This window comes from Bombus huntii, chromosome 1 (genome assembly GCF_024542735.1).
Source record: "Bombus huntii isolate Logan2020A chromosome 1, iyBomHunt1.1, whole genome shotgun sequence".
Taxonomy (NCBI): Eukaryota; Metazoa; Arthropoda; class Insecta; order Hymenoptera; family Apidae; genus Bombus; species Bombus huntii.
This window is the reverse complement of record NC_066238.1, coordinates 14,204,957-14,228,420: the sequence shown is the minus strand read 5'-3', so window position 1 is coordinate 14,228,420 and position 23,464 is coordinate 14,204,957. Positions and strand designations below refer to the sequence as shown.

At 34.1% G+C, this 23,464-nt stretch overlaps 1 protein-coding gene and 1 non-coding gene across 4 annotated transcripts in view; one reads left to right on the top strand and one right to left on the bottom strand.

Moving 5' to 3' along the window:
• LOC126869227 (V-type proton ATPase 116 kDa subunit a 1) overlaps positions 1-23,464 on the top strand; it is a 53,216-nt gene that overhangs the window by 2,388 nt on the left and 27,364 nt on the right. For 2 of the 3 annotated variants that reach the window (XM_050625503.1, XM_050625487.1), the window contains exon 1: positions 22,538-22,826. The exons of the other annotated variant lie outside the window; for it this stretch is intronic. The gene's annotated coding sequence lies outside the window, so the exon portion shown is untranslated. Of the gene's footprint in view, positions 1-22,537; positions 22,827-23,464 lie in introns of those variants that run through there. 3 annotated transcript variants of the gene reach the window in all.
• Positions 15,281-15,404, bottom strand: LOC126872767 (U4atac minor spliceosomal RNA). Its single transcript, XR_007692181.1, has one exon. It is a non-coding gene; the product is annotated as a U4atac minor spliceosomal RNA (small nuclear RNA).

The window sequence follows — 23,464 nt, the reverse complement described above, 5'->3', positions numbered from 1 at the left end:
AAAATTCTCTAGGAGTATACTAAAATGATATTCTTCCAACAAGTCTCATAACAGTGCTAATGAAATTTCACAATGTTTCGTCTAACGTACACGTAATATGTAAATTTGTAAAGGGTGTCTACAGGTGTTGGAATATTTTCACGAGGTTATGTACATGATATGTATATGTATGAGAATATTCTATTGCAGGTGTTGAAATACTTTTTGAGCCACTGTGTATTACTATCGAAGAGTTACGCGAGATGTGTCGTCGTGTGTAGCCATTCGCGACAACGAACGAGAACATTGTACGAACATGCAAATGAATTGCAGACGGTGTTTGCGTGTAGTTGAAGTACGAAATCTATGCGTATAAAGTTAGAACGATCGTACGAGTATTTGCGCGCGCACACGTTCGCGGCCAGCTGTGTGAGAACAAAACTTGGCGCCGTTGTCTTGCATCAGCGATGCTAAAGTAATAAGGCGGTCGTGAATGTCAACATCGTCTAGACAGGCGGTAGAATCTTTTGGCAGGTAGAAAGAGCGGAAAATCTAGGAACGTCTGACTGCAAGACGTTTTTACTAGTCGTATTCCCTTCTTCTCCATCCTTCCTTTTTTAATTAGACATAGAGTCCGCTGTTAATTCACCACCGTCTGCGTCGCGTTGCGTCGCAGAAAACACTGAGATATAAATAAAGCGGATAATATCGATTTTTCCAGGCATAGGGGAATAAAATCGAAGGGTGACCGTCGCAGGAATTGCAATCGATACCATTATCGTGTCAATCATCTGTTCCATCCTTTTTTACCTGTTAATAATCGTACAAGATTTTCACGCGAATTACATTTTCTGAATACTTACCATAGGGTACTGTCATAAATCATAAACATATTATACTTACTATCTCTCGAAAGTATCCCAACAGCTGCTCATTTTTGGCAATATGTAACTTAATGACAGAATAAAAAATTATGTATTGATAAATATGTAATGATTACGCTCTGTATTATTATTTTACTATTATGCCATGATGAAATTAGGTTTAAGTAAGTAATAGATATGTAATGACATTTGCGAGAATAAATCAAAAGATTCAATGACAGTGTGTAATATGAGCTTGGTATTAAAAATAACGTTTGATAATAAACCATTAAATATTCCGGCTTATTAATATAATGGTAACATCTATCAAGTATCTTTTTTCAATGAATATTTTCCGATTTATATATCTACGAGGACACATTCAGTTTTATTTTAAACTTTATTTAATATATATATACATAACTGTAATAATTGTGGCTTACTATAGAACTAATGAAGTTTCAAATTACTTTATTCAAACTTCTATAGTATTGCATATATATTTATAAAAGATTCCTACGGATATTCAAATCCTTTCGTGATCCACTGTACATAATGTATGGGTGAATGAGAATAAGTCTCTCGTTGTCGATTAATCAAACTCCGTTCGATACTGCGGAACTCGGCGGATGAAATCCTGTAATTTTCATGATAATCATAGACTTGGACAACTTTGATGTTGCGGATAAGATGAAACGAAGGAAACAGGGAAAATGTTGTCTGGAGAAAGTGAAGTTTAAATTGTAAAGAAAGAGCATATTTTAATAATTAGTGTTTCTTTTCGATACATGTACGTTCTGCAGGAATTTGATAAATTTTGTTTATCTAGAGATCGAAACTGAAAAGGGAGGCGTTTCGTTAAAAATATGATGTTTTAATAAATACCGAGTCATTTATCACTGTTTTAAATGTTGTTATATCACGAAAAAGTTAATTTCCTTCCTCTCGAACAATTTTTTCCATTCACGACGATTAATCTTCTTCTTTAATTAATTGAAATAGAACACAATTGTCATAATATGTATTCACAAACGTTTCGTATAAAACAGTTAATGATATAACGTTTCGTGTAACACGCATAACATATTCGTTAAATGTGTGTATCTACAAGTGCTGGAATACTTTCGCGTGACTGAGCAAGTAATAGATGATTTATGATAAAATACATAGAAACAAAAAACAGCGAGAAGCATTACCTTTGTACTATCAGCACATGTCATAATATTTATGTTCATCGTTGATGAGGTTAGGTTGGGGTTAGATATTTATATCTATACATTTCTGAGTGTATAATTCTTAGTTTACGATAAATATTGCTTAAATGAATTTATCGATTTCAATTTATTCGTTTCATAAGAATCATAAAGATATTGTTTGAATGTTCGCTTCACGTTCAATATAGAATATTCCGCGTTACCTAAAATGCATCGTCGGACGAACTTGATAATACCACGGGCGAGTTGATAATACGCGAGACACGATTTCCAGATTGAAGTTGGTTCGTTTGCGTAGTTAGTAGTTTCACCGTTCGACATTTCGATTTGAAATTACCGGAATGTGGACTATCCAATAAAAGCGGTCTTCAACTCGATTGCAAATAGTTAAAGACGGTCGTTGCATATTTTCCATACCTTGCATCAATAAGCAACACTTCTCGTCTTGTTTCCTGTTTCTCGTGAGACGATTGCTATGCACGAACGCCTTTATGCGAAGCATATTTTTTTTAATCCTTAATCGTTTCTCGCATAATACACTAGAGCACAAATGCAAATGCGATGGGGAAAAACGTTACGTGGTATCGATAGTCGGTCACTTGAAATATCATTAATAATTAATGTATTTCAATTTTATTGTATAATAAACATACGTAGTGAAATTTTCTCAGTATCTCGCGATATCTTAACTGTACTTTATGAAACCGAACACAACCAATCAAATGAATGTTATAAAGAGAAGTTAAGGATACGAAGTTGTGTAACAACTTTTCAACAGATAATTTTTTTTATGGAATTCACCTGTCTGGAATATGCAGTCAGTCACAAAACTCTATCTACGTCCTATAAGTATAAAATATTGTAATAGGAACATCAACTCCACGAATTTTTTGGACATGTTAAGAGATGTGTATGTATACTGTTAAAATGATCAAACACAATTTATTCTCTTTCATCTTTATTAAGGGAATGGAAGTAGAAAGATATAAAATACAATGTTGTAAAAATTACATACATTTGTGATAAGTTGATGAAATCTTAAAAACAATGGGCTTAATTAAATAATTATATTAATATCTTGTATTTTATGCCGCTATCGAATTTTACTAGAGTGCCGGAAATCTAATAATTAAACTGTAGATATTTATTTAAATTTATATTTTTATAAACACTACTGAAAAATAAAAACTAAGAGGTTAAGCGGCATTTTATCCGTGTGATATATTATACATGTACAGGATATTCCGCATAAAGTGGACAAGCGACTAGTGGATGATCGATACGTACAAAAATAAGCCTAAAATGCAGGATAAAATGTTTCATTTAAGGCTTTCTTATGAAATATGTTACGACAAAATAATGTTTTTTGTGCATTGTGTAACATTCCTAATCCCTTTCACATTCAAATTTATTTTTATGCAAATCATAGCAGTTCTAATAAAAAGGCACACACGAGTTATCTCGTCCAAAGCCTCGCATGAACATTGAGACATTTTCAGACAACGCGAGGTATTTCGTCCTCCAATGCGAATTTTATTCTACATTTCATTTTCACACGTAGAATCGTCGCCTTGTCCGTTGACCATCATACGCTTGATACCCTATATGTATTTGTATATTTATATATAATCTTTGGTTACGTATTACAGTAGCTGTACATAGTACAGTAGCACTCGGTAATATGTATGTACATATATTTGATTTATGTTTTACAACTTAATATCGTATATGTAATTACAACTTATAAATTAGCTAACTGAACGCGTGCTCTTCGCATTGTACGCGGAAACTTGTTGCAACGGAGAACATTCTTTTATTCCATTGCTTCGTGCACGTACGATGTACACCGTGCGCGACCACCAGGTGGCGCCAATATATCACAATCTACGAATATTAACGATTACATATACAACAACGATAAGGAGTATTGCATTTTAGATATTTTATATAATCTTGCATGTGTATTTAAATTTTAAACAATAGACAGTAAAAATAGATTACATGAATATCTTTATACTATAGATACGTAGAATGTCAATAGGCGAGGACGTTGCTTTATCTTGCATGACATCGAATAGAAAATTTAGTTCTGATAAAAAACTCGTTTCGTCTGCGTGTTCGTTACGTTTCGCTTTTCTTACTCTCATAAAATTTTACCCACACGCGATTCGGTCTATGTCATGGTTAATACTGTATCACTGGATTTCTTCAATAACTGTTTAGTAATTCTAGGTTTCTATGGATGGCTGCATTTGTGACGCACCAGACAACGTCAAGCATTAATTTGACAACAAGTTTGGTTTGGAATCTTTATTGAATCTATATTAGAATCTAGAATTTTCAAATTTGAATTACTGACTTCGCACTGACTTCAGGATAGTTTTATAGATATTTAATTTGTCGTATAGTGATAATTAAGATTTCATACTAATTAACCAGTAAATTTTACGTAGTTTGATATGCAGCTCTTCCCTCTTGGTTTTTATGTGCTCTTCCCATTACATTAACCTTCTGTTTGAATGCATTCCAAGGTACATACCGGACTCTACAAATGGCAAAAGTTGGTCATACAACTTGACACTGGGACAGTTCCCTTCTCTTCTAGCAAAAGTGATATGCACAGAGTTTGTTTCATTGGCTTATATTTGCCACGTATTCAGTCAGCCTTGTGTATGTCTCTAATTCCTTTCTCAAACATTTTAGATGCTACCTTGGGATCTCGATTAATTGCGAATATCGCTATATCATTGACGATCGTAGCTAACGTGATATTTCTTCGTATAGAAATTCGCGTGTACAATGTGTACAATGTACAATATACAACATTGACCCAAATAACCTCGTGGCATTTCAGATATGATGGGATAGGATGGGATAGCTTATGGTCATGTTCGTGACATATGTAAAATCGTCTATTGCTTAAATGCGATTTCAAAAGTAAAAAGTATTAGAAAGTATTAGAATTATTTAAATTTTCTAAAGTGGACAGGGATGGCAGACTTTGAGACGGAAACTTGTATATTTAGGACGACTGTTCGGCGGTACGTCTTTTCCTCTAGCGCGTTTGAGGTTACTCATTGATTTGTTCAACCGGTAAGTGATTATTTTTAAAACCGAACATATGGATAATAAATCGTCAAATAAAATTACATTACGAAAAAGCTCGCATCAAAAAATCCAATCATTTCAACGACGAATTACCCAGATATTTATTGTTTAATAATATTAGATTGTCCGAAAAGTTTCTTTCGTTTTACAAGGAAATAATAGATGCACAACATTTTTTGTTTTATATTATTTTATTGAATTATACAGAGTTTTATTAAAAATTGTTTTTTTAATTTTTTTTTTTTTTATTTTTCTATCGAGACAACCATCTACAGTGAGATCCGTTATAACGTACCGCACGCGTACCGAGCGAAAATTCAAAGTCGATTTTCTCGAGAACAAAGCCTCAAACGAAAAATTTTTATTCTATATTTTCGACTTCTTTTTTCGCGTAGAATCACCCCCTTTCCGCTTGTGCCACCAGTTACCAATCACCCTGCATATGATCAGAACATGTTCTATTGGAACAAAATGTTGTGTATTTATTATTTTCTTATAAAACGAAAGAAACTTTTGGCACAACCTAATATATATAGATAATACCTGGCGATCTTAAAAATGAAGATGTTGTAGGCATAGGTATAACGATAAATCAAATACGTATACCTGTGATGTGAGAATGTTTGCGTAATTTGGTAAATTGTATAAAATGTTGTTATGATGACAAGTTAAACGGTTTCTAATAAATAAAAATATCTGCTTATCTCAACAAAGAAAAAGATACAAAGGGGATTCGCCGCTTCGTTAGTCACGAAATCCTATATACACTCTGGAGGCTGAACTTTATATTTACATATATTCGGCTTGTCCAAAAGTACTGAAAAACGCAACATTGTCAAAAGATCGTATCGTACTTAAGTACACGTCAGCATGAAGTGACTTTGAACTTACTCGGTATCTATATCTACACATAGTGTGTGCATATAAAATGTGTGTGTGTATCTGAGCTAATCTTAAAAAGCGTTGCTCATGATGTCGAATAAGGTTTAACTGTACGAAAGATTTCTTGCCTTATACTGCCCAAAACCGTTAAAGACATATACATGCATGTATGTATTAGAACGATGCGTATGGAAGAATTGTTGAGCATGCGAAGTTTAGAAAAGGTCCGCGACACCATACTTGTATGTAGATGTCTCTAGAAGATAGTCCACGGTAAGCGTTTTTATGTTATAGTTTCGTTGATTGTCCGATTTCGATGTGGTTTTTTTCATTGTTTCGAGTAGTTCTTTGGGAGTATATCTTTAAAGTATAAAGCACCAGGATATGACCATAGGCAAGGGGGTTGAGTAGGAGTCAAAAATACGAAACACAGTTTACGGATATTCGCAACGCAACACGCAACAGTGACCTTGTTAGCTGCGATCGTATTTTGTTTATAATCACTGCCACGATATATGTATATAACGAGGCAATACGATCCCTCCTCCGAGCAATGTCTTTCTCTTTTCGACGTGTGGCCGAAGTCAGAAGTCAGAAGCTTTACGATTCACGAGTCTCGACTTCGCTGTATGCGTCTGTGTGGTAATCGGTGTTGTTCCACGGACCGATAGAAATTTACGAAATAGTTAACCGTATTATTACAAGAAAAAAGAAAAGTATATATGTATATGTGTGAGGTCTTGGGTAAAGACCGGATCAGCATATTTCCAGAAGGAATTAAACAAATATTAAGTATTAAATTGATAAAAGTTTGGGAACGAAGTTACATCAGAAATTACAAAAATTCTGATTTCGACTCAAAAAGATCGGAAAACATTAATACGATATTATGGTTATCTATGTTTTTTTGAATTCTTGGATGGTATAACAAGTATACGTAAATTTTTATGGAATTTTATTTTCTATTTCTTTGTATAGCAACTTGTATTATTATTCTCTCGAAAACGAAACCTCGGATAAACAAACGTTACATTAAAATTTTCTACTCATTTCTCCACAGAAAATTATCTCCTTTCCGGTTGTATGAACAACAACTTTCACTTCACCCTATATTTTGCTATTTCTTTCGTTGGTATGTTATCGACCGTTTCTAGTACTTATCCATTTGTGATAATTTGTGTAGCTTTAATCCTTACTATGGTATATTATACAACATCGGAGCCAATAGAAAAGATTTCTTCTAAACAAAAATTTTTGTCGTCATAGAAAAACTCGATTGAATTAAAAACGATGTAGAGTCTAGAAGCAAGTTAAAAATTGTCCATCGTAAATGTTTATACTTGAAAATTCAGGTGGTCTACACAGTTTAGTTGCTCGTTGAACAGGCTTTTTCCTTGAAAACTCTGAAACTTTTAGCTGGTTTTGCACCATATAGAAAGAAAAGAGGCCAGACGTTGCGTTGTTTCCAAGTAGGTTGCAAGTTTATGGCACGTTGCTGTTTCGCACGTACACGTCAGATTAATGTACTCGCACACAATGGGGGATATCTAAATATACTCTGTGAAAATATTTTTTGGAGGCAGAACTCGGACACGCTGCATAAGAAGTATATTTTCCTTTACGTTTCGAGGGCTCCGCTAGATTTTTCCTCGCTGAAGATAAAATTACACGCTTGCGTTGCCAGGAATGCGTGATTGATAATGATTGTTCCGTTCCTTCTTCTCTTACAAATTCTTACGCGTACGTAACTCTATTTATTGGCGTTATTTGGAGAATGATTGTAAAGCAGTATCTTTGTTACGAAGCAAATAATTACCTAACATATCGACTGATAATTAGCATGTACAATATATATATTGTATCTAACAATTTTTCGAATCGACGATATTTATAGAAATATTTGCAACTAGATGAAATTTTATTATTCATTGTTTAACACAGTATATGTTCTTGATCGAGATTTCGTTTCATCTAGAGAGGCATCTGGAAAATTCTTCTTTTGAAAGTTGACCATTTGATTCTAGTATAGAGTATAAGCAGTATTTCAATAATATCTATAAAATTGCAGCTATAGCTAAAGGAATAATATAATGAATTTTATTTATTTTTTTTTTTTTTTATTTATTCAAAATAAAAATAATTTTGTGTCATGGCTACTTATACCAATATCAGTCAAAATGACTGGTACTTGGTAAACTGTAAAATGGTCCTACAATCTGTTTACCGAATCCGAATCAACCAGTTTCCTCGTTTTGTATAACTTCCCACACAATTTTTACCACGTGTCATTCGATATGATGGTGTCAATTATCAGGAAAATTCCGGGTCGATCATGATGCTAACAGTAGAACTACCACATCAGTCAAAGTGACTGATCTGACAATTTCATAAATGTGCCAACCCTCATTTAGGGATCATGGTCCTAGATGGGTTAGTAATACCAAAAATGTATTGGATAACATGGAATTCCTTTTGTAAGAAAGTAATAAATCAATAAATATAAGAATATTCTATCGTTACGTATTTTTTAAAGACCAGTCATTTTGAATGGTTTTGGTAGAAATATCTCCTTTATAACGTTTTTTTTTGTATCAGAGTCTGTAACAAAAATTTAAAAAATACCTTTTGTAGATTTATGTCAGTTATATGTATATATTATACATGCTCAAACTACAAACGGTTGAATATAATATATATAATATATGTATAACTTTAATAATAAATTTAAAGAATTTTTCCTCTTTTGATACCTGCCTCTCCCTTCTGCATCAATCGATCACGATGAAATTTTCGATCCATATATCAGTAACCTATATGTTTCTTCACTAGAGTCAACATAAGTAAAGTTTCTATAACATTCCTGAAAATGTAACACCGAAAGACGAACAAACCTTTTACGTAATCATATCATTAATCGTAATTTAATATTCGAATAATGTATAAAATAGTTATAATATAAATATGCAAGGTAAAAAAAAAACAAATAAAATTTACATAAAGTTCCAACGAGATTCTTTATGAATAATATTTCTGTTCAAATACGTTAGATAAAATAATGTAATAATAGTAATTATTTACAAAGCGGACTACTTTATCGATTTCAATGATCCTGAAATATGTTGTCGAGGTCAACGTTCTGAATAACCTTCTCCTATGCATGTTACCGTCGGCCGGCCTTAGTTTCCGTGATATTGGCAGAAAGCTTCAGTTCAATTTACGTTACGATTTCATTTCGTTCTGGCATAGACGGACGCCGTGAGGCGTTCGTACTTTTATATAACTCAACCTAACGCATCTCCGACAAATCATTTTCAGCTCACATGAGAAGGAAAAATCAATGGCCGAGATAATTATTTGGCCTTCTCGCGGCGCGTCCGTAACGCGCAGATAACGCTACTGTGAAATAAGTTGAGATATTATTAAATAGTAAGAAAGACACAATTCGTGTTAACCTTTATGCTATATTATGTTATCTTATATATTTATCTTACATATTACGCTATGTTATTAGAAATTAGTAAATTTATTGTAAAAATATTAGTGTATAGATTAACGATAAAACTGCTATATTTTACGCCTGTGTTATATTATATAATAAGTCGTAGGTATAATTGATCGCTTGAGAGACGCTGGGTGTAAAATTTATTCCGAAAGCGTTTTGTTCCAATGTCCTGCTTGCATTGCAGTTACTTAATCAGGAGTCTGATGATGCAACAATATAATTTTGCTGTAGGATGTTTAATAGCGTTCTGACATTGAAGCGTTCGTACTTGTCAGTATTAGATCGTTAATGAATTTAAATGCAATTCTGACTAATTGCAGGTACATACATTGAAGTAGTTTTCCTTAAATACATCGTTACGTGTTACGTTTGAAAATTTCACATAGTTTAAAATTCAAGGCCCTGATAATTAATTATTAGAGTAGGTTAAATTAATTTCGTTTGTTCACATGCCAATTAACAAAATTTAACATATCCGAGATTTGTATATTCTAGTTCTATGTGCGCATTTATGTAAACATATCATTTTTGAAAAATTTGCACTGCGTGTTCCTATACAATTTCGAATAATTAATTGAACTCGTTACACGTATCGCACATCTGCATTCATTAAAAGTGTTACAAACAAAAATGATGCAATTTCGCGTTTGTTAGAAAGATATGAGAACCGTCGAAGAGGGACTAAGAATGAAAAATGATAAAAAACGGTATTTGATCGTTGTTTCTTACAGTTTATTTTCTTTTCCACCAACGTCACGTATTCGGTAAATAATTTTTTGTAAGTTTGCATATAGTTCACTCTCCTTGAAAAAACTTGTTCAAGTCGTGTCACTTCTGAGATACGACCACCACAGCGCGTGATTCTACGAAGTTAAATCGGTGCAGATCTGCTTAAAAACAATTGCCGCAAAATTAACCTCTATATTTACGGTTAAACTTTTTTTACTTGCATCGTATTCTACTCGTCACGAGGACCGAACTTGACAAAGGAACCATAGGTTATAAGCAATAAAATCGTGAGCGATTTTCTGCGAAAAATGATGCTAAGGTATCGTTTACGATATGTTTACATTTCACAGTCGGATAGAACGTGAATAATATGATATTAACGAGGAGACAGGAAAATAATTTCTCGACGCGTGAGATAGGCCCTAAATACTTGGAATCGACTCCTCTGTGAAGCAGATTCATTTCTAAGATTATCGTATTGCCGGTAGCCGGAACCGTAAATCGTCGGTCATCAGTCATCAGTATTAGGTTCGCTTATAGCAGTTTTGAGTGGTGATTGGTGGATGGTACGGTAAGGACTAGCGTGGCTCTATAGCTTGTCCAATGAGACGAGGTAGTAAAGATAAGGAAACGCATTGGCTGCCACGATGAAACGCTACTTTATGTTTGCTTACGTTTACTTGTGTTTATGTTTAAACGCCTCTTCTCGTTGGACAAACTGTAGAGCCACGAATGTAATATAGTTTCTTAGGGTGGCGACAAGGGGCCCAACGACGCTCTGTATTGTCTGGGGTTCGCGTGCACACGACTGTACGGGGCCAATGACACTCCCATGACACGCGAAGAGCGATAAGGGTTTTAGCTACAAGGACAGACTGCTGAAGCTTCTGTCGATAAATCAGAAGTTCAGCGCTTAACCTTCGCGAGATCCAGATCACCTAACATCGATATACGTATTATCTAAGAAGCACCTAACTTTACGATATTGAATTATTACAGAATTAACAGAGGAAGAGGTTTCTCATGTTCATTCCTTCCATTATTTTCCATACAAATAAAAATTTTACTAGTAGTATGTTATAAAATAATATAATAATTTTTATAATTAAATAATATAATAAATTTGTATTATTGTATATGTGAAATATCTTACATTTTACTCAGTTTTAAATAAGATTTTAAAGAAAAGTGTTCAATGTATGTATTGTACAGAATATAGACTATCAATATTGTTACTATCTTTATTATTACTGTTATATACATGTATGTATAACAAGTATCAGAACGTAGCGACATGCAAAAAACCATTGATGAAGATATAGTTAAATGATCTATTAATATACATATAGAGCTATATACTATATTTGATTTATAATTTGCATATACGCGATAATAAAAAGGCATATTAAATACTTTTCTGGGTCTTTTTATGATATTATTAGTGTTTTACAGATTGTTCTTAAATCAGTAGTCGAATAATGAAGTCTAGAAAATATATGTCTAATATTGCTCTATTTTTCACTAACAAAGTTTTAAAAATATAGGTTTCTATCGTTCGTTTCTTTTTCAATTGATTATTTCTATAATTATAAAATATCATACTGTCTTGTCAAGGAAACTTCGGCAATGTTAATTTGTTATATAATGGAATATTCTTAGCTATATCTCAAATACACCTATTATAAATCTATTTCGTATAGCATGTCGCAAATCTTTGCCATATTTACGACAAGCATTATGGCAGGCAGACACAGTGAGAATTGAAATGTAGTGGTATAATTGCTATATTAATAGATAAAATTTCCAATTTCTTAAGAAATCTACAGATCTTCTAGAAACCTTCTTTGCGAGAGAATAATCCAAGAAATATCTAAAATCCTACGAAGCAAAATAATTGGCAGAATGCTAGGTATTCGAAATTGAATCTTTTTAAGTTCTTTTGTAAAAGATTTTCCTTAGCTTTGATTACTCTGTAATGCTAAAATACACGCTTCTGTAACTTTATCTGTTAGAAAGCAAAAAAATGGTATAAAAAGATAAATTTTCCATTGTTAACCATTTAGCTGTTCTTGACAAGTATACTCGTTCTGAAGAAATGGCAATATTTTGTGTTACAACGAGTCCTGTCAGTATTAAAATAAAAAAATAAAACAGTCTTTTCGTTACATATTAATTCTATATCATAACAGCAATATGCACTCTGCGTTTGACGAGTATACTCGCCGTCGCTTACTTTCAACAAGCTTTCAAAGAGTTAACCGATTCAACAAAGATTCATATAGAATTTCATAGAATTTTGGACAAACTATTAAATAATTTTAAATACACACTATCAAATTGTTAGGATTGTTGTTATCAAAAAGTTACGATTAATACCGTTTCTCAATAATAATTAGATTAAAATACTAGAACGAAGACGATGGAATTTCAAAGGAATGAGGATCGAGTGCGCATTTCCAGATTTTGCAGATACGATTTCACAAGAGTCTCGTAACTTGTCACACATTCCCTAACGTACATATGTGTGTTACACTCGGACAGATGGTCTGTACGATTATTGAAGTCACTCAGCTGTTGATTGTCGTCCAAGGCTCCTGCTACTTAAGCATTTCGTGCGAGTAGTCAGCGTAGGTTGTTCGCCAATAACTCGCTTGCTCAATTCAGCGTACGTGTCTCTTACAACTATTATTCCACTCGATTTTGAGAAGAACGTAACAGTAACAACCTCCCAAAATTCTTTGATCGAACGAGGCATATTTTTGTTTAACGATAGATAGCATTCGAAACAAAATGCACTCAGAAGCTGAGTACCAATAAAATATAAAATTACAGTGAGTCAGTGTAAACTCACGAAAATAGTTAAAAGCAATAATGAGGTAGAACATAAAAAACTTTTATCGATACATATATTATATTTGTTATAGATTACAGGAAAATTTTTGAAATCTTGTTAACACTTTAACGAGATACGAATATCGTAAATTATATTGGTAAGATTTGAAACTAATGTAATATATATATATATATATATATATAGAACATATATATATACATATATATACGTATAGAAACTACAAAAGATTTATTGCAAACATAGATTCATATATAGTTAGTAAAAGATTAGTATACAGCGTGAATAGTTATCTTAAACATAAAAAGTCCAGACTTAAAAGGAATTATTCTAGTTGTAAATTCAACTACTTATGATTATCGATATCTTTAGTACTGTAGATTCCGTTTACCCGATTTGCGCGTTTGAGGCATTCTATTGCTTCGTTTGCATTACGTTTGGAGTGGCTTACAATCCCTTCGTGTCTATGTTGCCTCCTACTCCCTGGTAGGTAGTACATATATACATATCCTTCTCTGATCTCTGTATTTTCTACAGTCGATAATTATACGTATGCTCGACTATAAGTGGAATGTGACAAGCTTCACACGTTACTCTTGATTTCGTCGTATTTTGAGCCAAAAAATCTTCCTGATAAATTCTACCTCGACTGTAGTATAAATTTAGATCCATAGCATATAGTTTTTTATCATTAATGTGTTAATGATTAAGTGATAGTTCATCGTGATGTTATTCATTTCCTTTAAATTTCGTAAAATTGTAAAATCTAGACGGATCGAGTTAATCCATGAAATTCGTAACCGTAATGTTAATTTGCCATCGATCCGTGTACTTTAATTACATTCGTGTATCATCGATACACTTGCTACTTATGAACAGCAGTGTAGTAAGCGCATGGTATTACCAATTAAAACCGCAGACGAAGGACTGGTTTCGTGGCCCACATTTGACGTTTACTTACCTATTCCAATAGTTAGAGTTACGTTACACGATATTCTCGATGAGATGGATGGTATTCAACTTCGTTACGGACAATGTGTTCACGTATCGTTTGAATCGTGATAAAAATAATGATTTGCTGGAGAAAGAGAATCTTATTAGAGAAAACATTAGCAAGTTTCTTTTCGTATATGTCAAGTGTCAACCGATTGCTGTTTTCATTGTTTCGTTTCATTCTTCTTAAATTACAATGAACTGTTGTTATTCTTGTGGGACATGTTATTTCTCGAAATAGCTCTAACATTGATTAATAAATAAAAGGAAAATAATTACACCTCTAAGCTTATTTACAAACTTGATTGAATACTTTTAATTACAAATTTATACATTGATTTATTTATTTATTCGCTGGTTAAATTGTTTACATTATCATTTCCTGATTAAATTGTTTATTAATGAAATTGTAAATAACTAGGGATGTTCCGGTGCAAGTAAATACGAGTACATATTGATACTTTCGATTGCGATACCATGCCCCCACTTAGTATTGAAGGAAAAGGTACTCCTATCGAATGAAGCGAGTACCGATACGAAAGTATATAATCAACACGGTGAGCGTATCCTGGGGAAGTCGCGTGTCTGTGCACATTGTACAGCCTTAGCAAACATAGCAAAGTCGTATAAAGAATCCAGTATGTATGTGTATAAAGATGATCAATGGTGATATATGATACATTAGTGAATCAGTGAATCAGTGAATCAGTGAATCAGTGAATCAATGAATATGATACATCGCAATGAAGAAAGTAAGATACCGTTGTACATGTAGATAGAGAAAAACGACTCTGATCATAATATTCTTAATTCGCAGGCAAGTCTAAATAATTTAAGGTTATATTTTCGTCTTTATTGAGATACTGTTGCTAATAATGTTATTATTGCTCGTTAATGGAATATTCGATACAAGCATTTACTACTTGTATCAATATTGAGTAGAATCGATGCTTGCTATCGATACAATTGATGACTGACGCCTATAATTAACATTTTGCTTGTATTTTACAATCGATAATTATATGGTATCTATTTTGCTCATTGAAAAAAAATATATATAATATATAAAATGACCTTCGATATAATTTGTGGTAAAATGTATTAAATTATGTTTGTAAATTTCATATTGATTTTTCTAAGCCTCTTATAAAGTAAAGAGGCCCGCAAAAATTGCATCTCATGACATAATGCGTGGATGCGGGTTTTATTTCATAATGGGCTTCAGCAACAGTACCCTCACTAAACGATCATTGAATACTTTGCTCCCCAAAGACAAGGATAGAATTTGCGCTTCACGGTGATCTTATATAATGTAAGCTGGTAAATATAGTTGCGAGAACAATGTGCCATCTAGCGGCATTCATAGGAAGTTTTGGACTTGTATACTCTGATCTAATTGTAGGAAGTAGATTCATCTATTTGCTTTATTTTTTCTGTTTTACATTTATTTATGATTGCTTCGAATGATTTTTGTTAAACTTTAAATGAATATCATAAAAAAATCTGCAGCTACTACATTGTAGACATACTTATTATATAGATAGTAGGAAAAGGCTATCATCTATAAAGTGCGATGACTCCTGGAAAAAAAACATTTGAACACCAAAGTAGTTTTCAACAGGTGCACTCCACGCATGGCCATCTAATAAACTTGGACGTGAACATACACTCCCCGTCAAAAAGATAACCCAGGTATGTTATCTTTAATTTCTCAATGACGCGTGCAAAGATTTTCGTCTGTAACGTATAATATCAAAACATTATGAGCTCAGAATATGCGGTTCGTTAAAAATAATTAAGGATATTATAAGGTTTAGCGTGTAACAAGAAAAATTGTTTTATTTTAAGAATGAAATGAACCTAACCTCAACCAACCCCCAACCTAACCCCCTTTATTTTCTATTACTTCTATTGTACGATTTGCTATCGATTTATATAGTTTCTGGATATAATTTTGACTTAACGTATCCCATTCACGTACAATTGCATTTTTTAATTCTTGTACGTGTTGATACTGCTTTCCATTTACATATACGCCGTGAACAAGTTCTGCCCAGCAATTTTCAGTAATATTAAGTTCCGAGGAGCATGCAGGTCACGGCAAAATAGACATATTATTTTCATTAAAGTATGATTGGACCAATCTTGATGTGTGTGCAGGTGGATTATCTTGTTGAAAGATTTAATCAGGTCCAGAAATGCGTTCTGCATAATTATTTATTTGTTCTTTGATTAAATTTATGTATCAGATACTATTCATTCTCCCAACGATGAACTTGATACTTGTCTTGCCGAAATAACCGATGCCGGCCAAACCATCACGCTGCCTCCACCCATTTGTCTTCGAATTACTGACATTGTCCCTTTTCTTATGTCATGAAAATAATATTTTAACCCACCAAGACCATCCATGTTGAATATTTTTCGTCTGAAAATAGTACTCTTCTCCATTTCTTTTTCCAATGCATTCTTTTTTTTGCAAAGCGAAAACGTTCTACTTTGGGTTTCGTTATTAACGAAGGCTTCTTTTTCAATTTTAGCCTCGTAGAACTCGACGAACACTTGAAACACTGGCACTATCGGATAACGATGACGGCCGATCAGTACTTTTCTTTTTGCCATAATCAACATTTTTTAAGAAATTGTGTATTACTCTACGACTTCATCTTATTACTTTCGATATTTTTGCTACTGATAACCGTTGCTGTTTTAGTTCAAGAATTTGCTCTTTTTCAGACTCGTTTAATTTCTTTTCGCGTCCCACATACTTACAATTTATATAATATTGTACTGTAATCGTTACTCGTTGACAGATCATGAACTACTGAGCAATTTCTAAACATACTAACAGAGTGTGTTATCATTTCGACCTTAGTATGGAATAGTTTTTCTTTGTTACACACTAAACCTCATAATATTTTTGATTATTTTCAACAAACCGCATATCCTGACCTCATAATGTTTTGATATTATACGTTACAAACGAAAAACTTTACATGCGTCATTGAAAAATTAAAGATAACACACCTGGGTTATCTTTTTGACGATGAGTGCATGTACATATGTGACGCATTCAACAGTAAACAATACGCGACTGTCGTATGTCTAGACATAGAAGAGGCCTATAATACGGATTAGAGAAACTGAAACTCAAGAAACATGCAGAAACACGGCTACGAAAGAAACATCTTCAATTTTATTGTTACCTTCCTATCTATTAGAACCTTTCTAGTTAGAGTTAATAATACATCCTTTTTTCCACAATGGTCTTAGAAAACGTATTCCTATTACTAGTCGCTATAAACGACGTATTGAACATCGTAAGAAATCCGGTCAAAGTACTATTATTTGCCGATGATCTAACTGTAATATGTAAAAGGGGAAATCTCTGTACCATCCAGATACGAGTACAAAAAAACACTAGACAAACACTAAAAACACTAGAAACGTTGGAAATGCAGGAATCACTCGCTTCCTTTACATTACCTTTCACACTAACCTTACAAGGCCCGGTCAAATGACCGATTCCAAAATTTAATTTAAAATTGTACATAAATTAAAATAATTATTTCTTTATGGAAATTCTTATATTAACAAAAATTGAAACATTGATTAATCAGATAATATAAGAATATAACCTTACCAGGTCTGGTCAAGTGACCGGTTTCAAAATTTAATTTAAAATTGTACATTCGTCGCTATTTCTTCTGTTCATCCAACTTTATGTAAATTCCTATGTTAATCAACAAATTATTATAATCAACAAAAATTGAGAAATTGATTAATCAAGTAATATAAGAATTAACATAATGTTGGAAGAACAAGAGAAATAACATTGAATGTACAATTCTAAATTAAATTTTGAAACCGGTCATTTGACCGGGCCTGATAAGGTTAATATTAATAAAAAGAAATAATTATCTTTAGCAACAATCGACAATCTACACGCATAGAATCAATTCTTCACAACGACAAGCACTCTAAAGGAAATAGTCTCCATCAAGCTGTTAGGACCAACCTTTTACTCTCAATTAATGTGGAAATCTCTTATTAACAAATTGAAAAACGACAACAATCAAAAACTTGATATACTTGAAACAATAGTGGCAAACATTTGGCTCCGTACACAATAGACTGAGAATATCAGTAGGCGTCTTCCGTTTCAGTCCAATCAATGGCATTCTCAGAAATAGAATAGATCAGAAGAAAATACGTAACTACCAAATTAGCCTGAGATCACAGCAAATCAGAATCGTCCCCACCCTGCAAAACCCTGTGTTCCACAACATCTTCAAACGGAACAATTGCAAACTTGTACAGCTCTGTCATTTTATCGCGGCATAAACAACTGAATAAACTCGATATGGAAACCTAATCGACAACGAGGAGATAAATTCGCAGTATCCATTCGTGGTCTATTCCGAAAATTAAAATCAATACCGCACTACTCAAGCACAGTCACAGAAAGAAAGCCGACCCAGCAGTTTTACATAGTTTGAACAACTAGAAGAAACAGCCACAAATCACATGCATGTATATGTCATATGTGTAATATCAGGCGTTAAACGATCCCGGATATGCGGTCGTCAGCGACCAACAGTCGAAAAGAGCGGACTCTGTCAAAAAGAATCTATCCTTCTTTTGCCAACTTAACGCGTTAAAACATGAAAACACGTTGAGGTCACTGCTACGATCACTACCGGTCAAAACAAAAATTTTGTTATTTCCCGTGACTGTAGAAATGCCACGACATCGATCGAGAACCAGTGGAAAAATGAGCCCATCGTGCAAAAATGCCAAACATCCTATGCCAAATCGATTCAAAGAAACAACTCGATTACAGTGGTCTGGGTCAATCCTCCCACATCTGGCATCGCTGAGAACGAAAGAGCGGTCAAAGCAACAACAGCCACCGCGATTTACCAACTGCCGAACACTGCAGCAACAGCCTGTCCCCAGAAACTATAACTTATTAACTGAAAACAGAGACAACAAAAGGCAATTGGAATAAAATTAATGACGATCTTCGTCCAAACCACGACAAACAATAATAAAAAAACGAAAACGTTTTCAAAGAAGATGATTGCTCGTATTCCAGCAAGACGAGATGATCAAAAATCGTAATAACTCGCACGAAATTCACTCGGCAATATCTCCTCGACGAAGAAAAAGCGCCAATCTGCGAACTGTGCAAAGTTCACCTGACCGTGGCAGTGAAGCACGTATCATCATCGTTGATCGCAGAAGGTGCATCTTGAATAGACAAAAATAAAATAGAAGGTATGGGACTCACCTTGAAAGACAATTTAAAGGACAATGATCCGACCCAAAACCTACTACGCTGTCAAAGTGTAAAACCAAACTGTACGGCGAACTGTCAACATTAGCCCTCGGTTGCTAATAAACCATACAAACTATTGATGCGACGTTATCTAATTGAAATAAACAAAAAGAAGAAGTCTGTCAGCGAATATTCAATTCGATAATGCTCTCACTTGTATCGATGAATCTCCTTTACAGCGAAATGAAAATTATTGTATACTTAATACTCACATATTAAACATCTACGATACTATCGACACGTACATCTACTAACATATATTAAACTGAACTCGCGATTTTTACATTTACGCTTATTCGTTGTTGTGAAAATAAGCACAACGTAGGTACTTGAAAGTTTCTCGAGTGAAAGATAAAAAAAAAGAATGGAATTCCATCGATAAGCCTTAGTCTGAAATTACATTTACTTAGGAAATGTCCTTTACTAGATTTTCTAGTGCAAGGATCGTGCAATCACTTGATATTAAATGACGTATTAAACAATCGCCGGACAAGGAAACATTGATTTAAAGTGTGTGCAATATGTCTAAAAAAAGATATCCGTTATCATATTTCTTATCTCGTGGCAGTAGACGTACCATTGTCTCGACAAATAAGAAAGCAGCAAATTGCGAAATGGCAATTTTATTCAACTTTAATCGCACGATTTAATTGCACGCTTCTTTTACCATTGGTCGAACTCCTTTGCTTTTCGAAAACATTCACTCGAAATTAATAAATTTTTGACGATTTGTCAACAGGTGTTATCTTATCTGTACGTATATATGTAGGTATATCTGAAGATTAACGAAGATTCGTATCCAGTTCGTTACCAACATTCTACGATTACTTTTAATGCAGCTGTTACATGACAACGTTCAGAGGAATTATCTTAAAATACGACCCAGGAATGAGAAAATGGGCTGCAACAAGATTACTGTTTAAACTTTGGCTTGGTGTTTTTCATGTAGAAACGAGGTCTCCAAATGCGCTGGTCCGTAGGATCGGACAGAATTCAAGTTGAAAGAAAGAATGGAAAAACGATCAACTACGAATAAAAAATAGCAATTTTTCTAGAAATTCAACGAGCGTAAGGCGAAACTGTTGAATGGAAATTTTCATAATCATAGAATTAATGCCGAATAAAGGGAAATTCAGTGAAATCGATTTTAATCGAATCATAAACAAAGGCCACAAGTAGAACGCATAATTAGTCACATTTTCAGTCTTTCGTATAGCAGAAGAAATTTGATACGTTATCGAGCAATTTCATGTGTTCATTTGATTTTGCCATTAAATATGTGCCTTTGCTAGCCGTTTGATCGTTTAACGAATATTAATGACATTTGTTATGCAGACTACTACAAATTAAATTAAACTAACAGAACTACTCGAGATCAATAGCATTCATCCCTTAGAGAATATCGCGGATTTGTCAGTTATTTACCTAACGCCAATCTAACCTCAACCTAACCTCAATTTTCGCTGTTTAACTCGAGCCTTTTGTTTTGCTTCTTTTTTGCAAAAGAAGGAAAGAATTAAAACTTTTGTTCCTAGCAAAACGGTAAAAAGCATATTAATTTCACGCGCTTGTCCGATAGAATAAAGCTTTTAGAAAATAAAAGACTGCGGTAGAATAGTGAAAATCGGAGAAGTCACTGGCAAAGCGGATAATCGTCATAAAAGATATCGAATTTGTTATATCAGAGAATTTGGAAATCGTAGCGACTAGTGGAAACTCGATTTCTTCGATTAGCAGAGATTAAATTAATAATAGAAAAAGTAGGTTCCATTTAGGTCTAGCAATTAAGAGAACAGAGAACGATCGCAATAGACAAACAACTTAACGCTAATTTATTACGAACTTCTTTCTCCTTCCTGTTCCGTGCCTCCTTATTCGAATCACTGTGATATTTGTTGAAATGTTACCGTCAAATCGGGTTGATTCGTCGTCGACGAGCTGATCGTCCTCGTGACTTTGATTATGTTTTAAAATTCTATATGTACGTTACGTTGCGTTGCGTCGCTGTAATCTTCCTCACATCCGTGTGCATTGCGCATCTCTTCCTGCGTTTACGATTCTCCGCCGATCAAATGTAATTTCATTGTGCCCCGTTTCATCGTGTAGTTGTACTTGTGGATTGCAGTTGCAGTTACGAGTTACGATATCATCCCAACTTGCACGAGATACCGATCTCTATCTCCACGGATTAGGCTACGTGTATTTTATTTATATAAATTCGTATCTTTATGAATCTGATCACGATAAATAATCGTGGAACGAAACGTTCTTTTAAAAGGGCAATGCCACACGGTTTCCTAGCGAAACCGTTTCGTTTGCCATTTCTATTCCGCCGATAAGTTCCGCGAATCACCTGAATTTATTGAATATTTCATAATCATGTTAATCCTTTTATCGGATACAATAATCTGATACGATTGTGTTTCAGTCGCGCCTTATCTAGGGTAGAATAGTAGAGCAAATCTTTTCACAAATATTAAATTTTATTCAATTTCATGTATAATACCTGGCCTATACCATATCACACCTTACAGTAATAAAATCTAAAATTCAGCTAATCTTCTGTATAATCGAATAACGTTATTCGTCCTAGTACCTAACTACCTGCCATTTATCATTTTTCAGGACTTACTTTATACGTGATTCTTTGTAACATGAGATTGTCATTACAGTTGAGACACGAAAGCTTCCACGTAATACGCTAAACTTTCAACATTCGGCTGTCTTCTATTGTCATAATATCTGTATTAACATTTTTACTATATTAACGTTTCACTCGTAACCGATCGATAGCTACCTTTTGCAAATAATTCGAACGTTATCATACTACGTTCGTAACCACGAAAACGATCTCGAAATTCGAGATCAATTTTAGAGTGTTGGTGAATCGGAACAGACGTCGTCGACGAACGAGCCTGTGGTACCTGACACGGCGAATTGATTTGAATAAATGTATCTTTACGGTGTACGATTATGTACAATGAACGGACTCATCACGAGGTCTGTTCCTTTATCGTGCCACCCCACCACATACGAAACACACGGAGGTGGGACATTGGGTCGAGTGTTGAATTAGATTCAGTAAAGTGAGTCGGTGAGTGCGCGCTAGTCGGTCTGGTATTGTGTGGAATCAAGTCAAATCGTTGGATCGCTCTTTTGTTATGTAATTCACTCTCTCCTCTCTCCCTTCCTCGCTCTCTCTCCCTATTTCTTTCTCTCTCTCCTTCTTCTGTTTCTTCCTTTCGCGTTTTATCTTTTCCCGGTCGTGCGGTTCTTTCGATCCATTGCATTCGTAGAAAACGCTATACATCGCTGTATTCGTCGAATCTGTTTTTTTGAATACCTGCGCCACATCGTTCGGCGGGTGAGTAAACGCGATAGTCGCAACCAGCTTCGTATTTCATTTCTTTCGTCCTTTGTTCGAGTTACGTTTTACTTCTACCGCGGCCAATTTGATCAACGTTTAAACCAGTTAGCTGTTGTTGACGAGTATACTCGTCATGAAGAAACGGCAACATATTCTGTTACGACGAGCTCTGTCGGTAATAAAATTAAGAAGTAAGATGGGTGATTTCGTTGCAGCTTAACTCCGTGTTACAACGTACACCACGCGTATTCTGTGCTTGACGAGTATACTCGTCATCGTTCATTTTTCCCGCCATATTTTAGAAATAGAGAACTTCTGAAAGTTTTCGAGGAAGTCGCAACAGCTAACTAGTTAACGCTTAAAAAAATTCCTTATCGTACGAAGACGACAGAGAAAAAATGCGATAGGTCCATTTATGTTCGTCTTCCGACTTTTATTTTACGTCGCTCGCCTAAAAGCTACTGGTATTCTCGTATGAAACGATTGAAAAATGCAAACGTTCCTGGAGATGTAAACCTTTAAAAATACTTTTTGAAAATTTGTCATTTTGTCAACAGATAACTAAGATCGAATATTAATTGTCAGGTACGTTGCTTTCACTTGATATTAAATGTTATTAATCTGCATAACGAACG